Below are 9,757 nucleotides of genomic sequence, written 5' to 3'. Positions count from 1 at the left end.
ACGACGATGACAGCAGCACATTGATTTGACGTGCATAGCCGTGACACTCATCGCCATCGCTATCATCCGCAGACTCGTGTTCGTCGCCTCGTTCCGTTCCATCGCTGGACCACCGGCTCTTCCGATCTTCGGCAACGCACTTCAGCTAAACGGCTCCCCTTCCGGTAAGTCGGTCCGCCTATATTATACGCTCGTCTATATTATGGTACGACAGGTACATTCTGTTATACCACTATGACGATCTGTTTTTTTTTTCGAAACCGGCACCGAACACAATGCGTGTATCGATGAATCCATGCCGAGTTACATAAAACATGTTTTAATTTAATTGGTTCACAAACATTTAATGAATATGGGCCTCTAAATATAAGGGACCATCATCAGCTCACCACTATTTATTCATTAAATGTATAGGTAGTGATTGTTTATGCAATCCGATATAATATTATAGATGGGTACCTACATAGTATTTGCGACAAAATTGTCAACGATATAGTATATTGTAAGATATATAGTGGCACTTTATTCTGTCTATATTTATTATTTAGTTTTCATTATAAATTACAGTATTATTGTTGTGTATTTATACCTAATTTATAGCTAGGTATTATATCAAAATATAATAATATTAAATAGTTTTTTCGGTTGTCGAAAATCCACGCCATTTTTCGGGAACCACTGTGCGTGTATATGAATGTACATGCGTCGGATTATGACGTTGGTACTACTGTTGGTATTATTTCTTTATACATTCTTTATTCTATAACAATATAACATATACGGTCCAACGGCTTTTGAAATATCGAACGATTTACAGTGCAGCAATCGTTTTAGTAATAATAGCTGATCAAACGCACGTTTTCGTGAACATTATAAACATCGGCAGGTATTATTATAACTCGATACACTCGACAACTCCGCCGAATATTGTCCAATCATATATAGCAGTGGTTCCCAACCTATGGTCCGCGAGCCATACCTACAAAATTTAAATATATTTTATTTTTCCTTTGGGGCGTGATACAAAATTTATAACTGTTTTTTCTCGACTTCCAACGAAGAAGGCAGTAACTCATTCTTATTGTGTATAACGTCTAATTCGTAAATGTGAAGCAGTCGAAATATTATGTACCGACAATCGTTGTCAACGATTCCATGGCGCAGAGCGTGTATATTGCGTCGTTTATTTATAAATTTATATTACGGAATGTAAAAAAAAGGTCTCCCTAGTTTTTGTAAAATTGAGGGGCCCCCTGTCAGTGACCCCCTGTCAGTGACCTATAAATATTGTCGGGGTGGTCCGTGGTGGTAAAAAGGTTGGGAACCACTCAAATATAGGATGTAGATAGAATATATAGGTAATAAGAACACAGCGCGATAATGGCTCACCTAATAAAATGTACTTATTAATATATATAATAGGTAGGTTAGTTACTTTTACTTGTTTCAAAAAAAAAGGTGTAATTTACCACGTTATTTAGATTTTCATCTTTGGGATTTTTATTTCTAAATTTATGTTAAAATTGTGGAAATCCTAATATATAAGTACAATGTACATATTATAATCATGTGTCTGTGTAATTACAGTAATTAAAAATAATGTAAAATAATATAATATCTAATATACTTTTTTAAACTTTTTGTTTTTTTACCTAGTGGAATTATTGCAGATATTCTATTTTACAACATAGTGTAATGTGTATACTGCAATCATTTAGCTAAGTACTAAGTTTTAACTAGAGTGGTTCGATACCTATTTAAGTGCATGTTTCAATTATTTGAATAGATTGAAAAAAGAAAAGTAGGTATTTGTTAAACAAAAATCGGTTAAACATAATACGTATCTACAGATCGGTTTCTTCTTATAATTGTTCCAAGGGCGTCTGTTGGCAGAGGTGGAGGACAGATTTTTTAAAAAGTCTATCATTGCAGCCTTTTGGTCGTTTGTCGGTGATTTACATTTATTTATTTTTTCTGTTGGACATTTTATTTCAAAATTATAAGGAACAATGAAAAAAAAACTATTTAAACAGTTTTATTCTAAGTACTTATATTTGTTTAATAATTATTAATACACGCGAAATATATCAGCTGCAACATAATTAGAATAAATGGAATTCTTTTTCATGATAAAAATAATATTTTCGGCGCTGCCGCTGTTCATCGTGTGAATATCTTTCCCATATACGGATCATATAGGGAACGCGGATTCGTTTACGAATATAAATGTTTTCAGAATACTAATTTTCGTTCGTATACGAAAGTGAATCGTGTGAATCGTTCGTATACGGATCTATTCCTATGAGTTTGTGAATAGCCCCCCAGGTCGACTCCAGCACGTTATCTGCTGCTTCACCGCTGCTCGTGCCGTCGCCTATGGAATATGAACCCTTTGATCGCGTTGTTCCGCTTGTTTGGGACCCCTGTGAGGATTGCCTTCCACCGCTGCCGCCGATGCAGGACCCATCCAGACGGCCGTTGTAGTAGCGTTTTCCCCTAGTTTGGAAGTGGCGTCTTCATCGAGTCCGGAAGTGACATTTTTCGCAAGTTCCCCCCCCCCCCCCCCCCACCAGCAATCGACCACTAGCAACGCGACCGACCAGATAGCCATCATTGCCGATAAGAAATAATAATATATTATGTTGCGAATAAAATATTACTGTTCATAGATAATCTCCTGCTGTGAATTACCACGATCACTCGACGACCCGAAGTCGTCACCGCACTACTACTGTAGAAGAAATAAACGATGTAGAGCGTGACGACTATGATCGGAGCTGTGTCTAAAGGTTTTTTTATTCGTCCTCCGCTTCTTGTTTAGTCTTTTGTCGAAAAATGCTCGGCCCCCGACGGAGAAAAAAACTGCTCGAGCCTTTTCGACGCTATTTTCTAATAATAATATCATGCATATTATTATAATATTATAATATTAGATATATTGTTTCTGTGTAGTGGAACTCGTTCCCGGTAAAAACCACTGCGCTCTTGCTCCATGGTTGTGATCGCGAATTGTATAAACAAAATGATTCTCGTATCTTTTGTACAATACAATAATAATAATATTGTTGTAATATAACAGTATAATATTGATCAGTGCTTGAACAATATACTCCATTGATGACAGAGATAATAATATTATGACGTGGTTTCTATTGGAAAAACTATTATTTAGCTGTGCGACACTCTTTTTTACCACCTATTAAATTTCTTATATATTAGTGGTAACCACGAATTAAAGGATGATTCAGTTATGATATAAAACAATTTAGACTGATATAATTGGAAATGTAGAAAGGATAATATAATTTAAACCTGAAATCATTACGAAGACGTATTTACATACATTTTTTTAAGTATACATCTGCCCCTGTACTTATGCCAATAGTGCATTGTGCAAAATATATACATACATATTTGACTTAAAAGCTTTAATAATAGTTATTGCATTGTTACAAAACGCTCAGATTTCTTGTTCACGCAATATACCTATACCATGTAAATACATTTCTAATATCAATTGTATTATTTTTCTTTTATAGAATTCTTTAGACTTTTACTTGAATGGCATTCAAAATTTGGAGACACGTATCAACTATGGATTGGTCTTCGACCATTCATAGCAATGGCTGATGCTGATCATATTCAGGTAATTGATAAATTATTTATTTTAATACGGACATATTTAATTAAGTGTAGGTATAGAATAATATTTATCAGATTAATTATGTATTAAAAATTAAAATTAGCCGTGAATTACGGTATTGGTACAACGGTACCTCTATATATAAATTGTATCGAACAATATAACTATGTTGTTTATTTAAAATTTTAAATCATGATTTAAATGTGTAAACTATAATAATAGGTTACGGTGAAAAATATATAAATCATATAAATTTCAGTAAATAATTTCTATAATGTATTTTATGTTGACTATGATACCGAATATTGTATACATTACATTGTTGTCTGTAAATTGAATAAGTAGACATTATTCATACAAATTTTAATACTCAATTAATTCTCTGTAAATTTAATGATTGAATTTAACATTGTTTATTAAAATATAATTGATACATTGTCTATATATTAGTGATCTACTTGGAGAAATAAAAGGAGGACACTAAGAAAATTAGCGACTTTTGAGTTTATCGAACTTAGACTAAGGGGGCAAAGCACCTACATACCCCAACCATTAATCCTCAAACAAATAATATTAAAATATTTGAGTGCCTATTTATTAGTTATATAATCAATGACTAAGTACTATTACAAGTGATTAAAATAAATATTTTTTAACAATACTAATTTATTCACATTCAAAATAGTTTGAATTTATTAAATGTATAATAATTCATATTTCTTATGTTACAACTAAACTATATTTAATGATAGATTTACAATACCAAAATAATAATTCATTAATTCATTAAATTGTAATTGAATATTTTATTCAATACGATTTTGCGAAATAAAAATCACTAGGTAATATAATATTATAGGTATTTCAATAAAATATTTAAAGAACGTACCACTCTAATCAGTATTTTGTGAGGGGGTACTCAAAATATCTAAAAAAGAATAGAGTAGCCACGCCATCCAACACAAATTCCAAATTCAAGCATTTACCTAATAAATAGAATGAAAAACTCAAATATAAACTACACAACACTATATAATTGAAAATTAAAAATATAGGTTTCATATGTACCACATATACCAAATATAATTATGGGTGTTAAAATGTAAGAGTTAAGAATTTAAATTTAATATTAATTTGCGTATAGGTATGATGAATAACAATTATATTGTTATTTAGGGTTGAATGGACGAAAACCGGTCAGTGGTTAATGCCTAATATTAATATCAAAAAAGCTGTTACATTTTGAGGTATTTCTAATAACACTTTGATTTAAAAAATAATGTTATTGCAGTATAATATATACGACGTCGATTATCATAATATAATTTTTACCATAAAAAATGCGTTATAATTACTTATCAGATTTTCCTACAAGAAAATTATTAAATTTCAACAACATTATAAAATAAATATTTTTACGGTAGTTTTACTTGTTTATGTGTATTACAACCCAAAACACATAAAACATTTTTTTTTTGTGTTCAAACTACGTACCTATATCAACAAAATTAAGATATTTTTAAAAAGATATTTACAAGAAGGGAAATCCCGAACAAAATTATGATGTAGTAACGGTCATTTTGGTTTGAAAAAACAACATTTCTTATTCTGAAAAACATGGAACTATATTAATAAATCACAATATCTCACATGATAATAATGCTTCGATTCTCAATAGAACTATCATATTAATTTAATACTATCATTATTTACAGAGATAGTTTATTTCTCGCTTAGGGGTGGCCGCAGTTCCCCCAGTCATCAGTCACCCCTATTTATTTATGGACAGTTCTCTCGTAAAGTAATAATTACATATATTACCTAAATATTATTATTCAATCATTTCGATTTCGCATTTGAATACTTTACGCCTGTATCAACAAAACAATATACATTTAGTTGTACTATTATTGTATTTACAGGTACCTATCTGTTTTCAACTTATTTGGTACATAATTTTTCACTGTTTTTAGGTCATGTACGATTGCACGTGCGACGTGCCTATCGGAAAAAAACTACACACTTATAGTAATTGTTTTGCATAGCTTAATGGTAGAATTTTGTCAACGACCTTCCTTGTTTTATACTTGTTTTAATTGAACTTATCATTAGGTTCTCTTCTTTTGTGTTTATAGAACTACTTTATATATTTACTCTACACGTGGCGTGAAAATATTATAATCTTCTTGTAAAAGTTATGAGTATATATAATATACAAAAAAAAAAAAATGTCTTATTAATGTTTACTATTGACTATTTAAATCTATACATTTCACAAGTACTTCTTCGTGTAAATTTGAAAATATTCTATTGAAGTAATGTATTACACCAAGATTTAATTAATTAGGATATCATAAATCTTTAAAAGATTTAAAATTTAAATGTTTATAGGAGAACTAAGAAGGTTAGGTACGATACTCACTTATCTAGCATTAAAATAAGAAAATATTATGTTATTGCCTATTGGTTTATTATATTATGCACATATCTTTTTTTTTGGTAGTTAAAACATTTTTGTTAAGTTATCACTAGTCAGTTTTTAAATTATAGGTATGAATAACTTACAAATATCTCAAAAATGCAATTAAAAAACAATAACTGTATTTTTGGTGGTTAAGTACCTATAATATGTTGTACGAGTATAAAGGTATAAAGGTATTAGGTATCTATTCAAAAGATAATTTTTTTAACTACCTATATAAGTATAATTTCGCAAATTAGGTGCACTTAAAGCAGTTGTAAATTTAATTTAGTTACTTTTATTTTTTAATAATTAGGTAGTACAAAAAAATTGGTGAACTGTTGTGATCAGTGTATAGTAAATAGTAATCTTGTGTTAATTAATAGGTGCCTAAAAAAAGCGTTAATGATTACTGTTTACCTACTATATAATAGCAATAAATCTTTTATACCTATAATACTGAAAAAATAAAATGTATCAACTTATAGGCATTAGGCATACGTTTGGGTAAATTTACACAAAATATTGAAGAAGACTTTAATTTTTAAACATTGTAATTGTCAATCAAACCTGGTTGAAAGTGTCACACTAATTACGAATGATGTACATTTTAAACATACATTTTTCTTGTGAAAATATATAATATGCCTATATGTTTATGTGTATTAAAAATGAATGTAATTACCTAAGTCAAGTTTTAATTTTAAACTTTTATTTCAGGAAATTTTGAAGTCATCCGTTCATATTGACAAGAATTTAGAGTATGATCTTCTACTTCCGTTTATCGGTACAGGACTAGTGACCAGTTCAGGTAAAAATAGTTTTAAAAAAAACAATAGATATAGGTACACACAAAAATAACCTAGTTGTAATATATCACAACTATGAATAATACATCAGATGTACTTTGTTGATTATTCATATGAGATAGAAAAACCGGTAAAAAAATTAACTATAAATTTAATATTTAGATTTTTTATTGAAATTTACAATATAGTGATATCAATTAATATTGTTATGTACCAATATAGGTAGGTACACAAATAATTGCTTTCAATATAAAACATATTTTTGAAAAAGAAACTAGCACGTATATTATTTTACATTGCTAATAATCTTATATAATATATAATTTGTTCATATTTATAGAATTATATAATAAAATTACGAAGCATACATTTCATTTCATATAAAGTACACACTAACGAATTAATCAATTCATCAAATCAAATAACTACGTAACTTTATATCTTTCATGAAATACATATCAAACAATGTTACCATGACCAAAACTATACAAACCACGATGACAATATTGATAATGGATATTAGTATCATAAATAATAATTAAAATGTTCATTATTGTTCAATTTATCATCGTTTAAATTTTTCTTAAAACTATCCATCTATGACCTAAAACTCGTATCATGCTTTTCTGTTTATACAATACAACGAAATTAAATTTCATATCGATATCGTATTATCGTCCTCCCTAAGAGAATACTTTATAAGCGCATAGGCGCAAATAGCGTTTGGGATTTGGGGGGCTAAAGCCTTATTTTGATAATACTGAATAAGCTTAAAACGAAATGTAGGAAATTTTTGGGAGGGCTTACCCCGTTAAGCCACCCCCCTTATTTGCGCCCATGTATAAACGTATCAGATAAATAATAATGCAATAAATTTACATAATACACAATATATGCATATGCATATGCATAATAATATAAGAAACTAGTACCTTTAATAAAAATACTAAATAGTGTATCATTTATTTTAATTAAAAAATAACTTTTATTATTTGTATAAATCAATGAACATGCTAACTGCTAATAGGAGCTTTCGGTAAAATAATAAATAAAGTGGGCTAACAAAGAGACGCAGACAGCGTATTACACTTTTACTATCGATCTGTTATACTCATATGTTAGATACTAATAGGTATAAAATATTATATCTTAAAAGTTGGAAGTTTGATTACATTTTTATAATTAAAGTTTAAAGGTACAATACCTAGAATTACAGGGTAATACCTACCTGTCCGGGAAAAATGTATTACAATGAATTTCCCTAAGACACCGGGCAAAGTTGAGGTACATATAGAGCGGGTTATCACATTGCCAAGTCAATTAGTCCACAGTATTATACTATTGTCTGTTTCATGTATTTAAATAATTATACTAATTATTTCAGCTCTAGTGCAAACTTTTTATAGTGTGCAATTTACTTTTTATATAGAATTACAATGACTCTCGTATTTCTATATAGTGAATTTTCTTTAAATTATGAACCGTTAACATCCTTCCGTACCTATCTATTTCGAATTAGCCACTAGGTATAGTATCGTAAACTTAGAATTTCTGGCTGTTTGGTGAAGAGCCAATAACTAATAAGTCATTACAAATTAACGAAATATGAACAATTGCTCATGAGTAAGACTTAATATGGCGTTAACACTTAATAAAATAATGTACCTATATTGTACTATGACCTGATCAAAATTATTTAAAGCTAGAATAGTTTTTTTTATTTTTTTACTTAAGTTTTAAACGTTCCAGACATAAATTAAATAATAATTATAATCGTTAGTAAATATTAAGTCACCAAGTAAGATAAATGTAATATAAACAGTTTTTTATATATGTAATGACATAGGTACCTAGGTAATATTATTCATTTTTTTTTTCATTTTTTAAATATTAGAAATTTTAATACAATAACTCGACTCTCAAAACTTAAATTTTTTTCTTGTCATTAAAAAAATTCATATACCTACCTACACAATTTTATACAACTTGAATTAATTTTTATCTCCTTTGAAAATCGAGTTATCAAACTTCGACTGTAATTGACTTATCATAATAATCAATCTTATTTTACTATCCTAAAGTCTAACCATGATGCTTAAAAAATATCGACACTATTGTTGCATCTCATAAGATGTGTAGGTGAAAATGAATGTTCTAACTCGAGTGCTATAAGCATACTAACTTTATTGTGTCTAAAATACCGATAGCGATACACGCGATAATACATAACCGTTATTGTAGATAGCAGGTAGGTATCATAGCTATTAGCTATGTAACATCTCCCTTTTTATATATATAAACAAAACAGATTACCTATAGATTAAGTTTACAAAAGTGAAATAATACATAATACAATTTATAAATTAAGCTTACAAATGTGAAATAATACATAATACAAATTATAAATTAAGCTTACAAATGTGAAATAATATATAATACAAATTATAAATTAAGCTTACAAATGTGAAATAATATATAATACAAATTATAAATTAAGCTTACAAATGTGAAATAATACATAATACAAATTATAAATTAAGCTTACAAATGTGAAATAATATATAATACAAATTATAAATTAAGCTTACAAATGTGAAATAATATATAATACAAATTATAAATTAAGCTTACAAATGTGAAATAATACATAATACAAATTATAAATTAACCTTAGTTGGAGGTACAACACGACGCTTACGTATCCAACTAGGCTTCAAAACAACATTATTATCTTTGTACAAATTATACCTGAGCTGTTTACCGGCAGGCCTTAAATGTACAATATTTCTTCGTTTATTATTACCCGTGTTATCACTAAAAACATATGATCTGGGCGTATTGTAT

This window comes from Acyrthosiphon pisum, chromosome X (assembly GCF_005508785.2).
Source record: "Acyrthosiphon pisum isolate AL4f chromosome X, pea_aphid_22Mar2018_4r6ur, whole genome shotgun sequence".
Taxonomy (NCBI): Eukaryota; Metazoa; Arthropoda; class Insecta; order Hemiptera; family Aphididae; genus Acyrthosiphon; species Acyrthosiphon pisum.
This window is presented reverse-complemented; position numbering follows the sequence as displayed.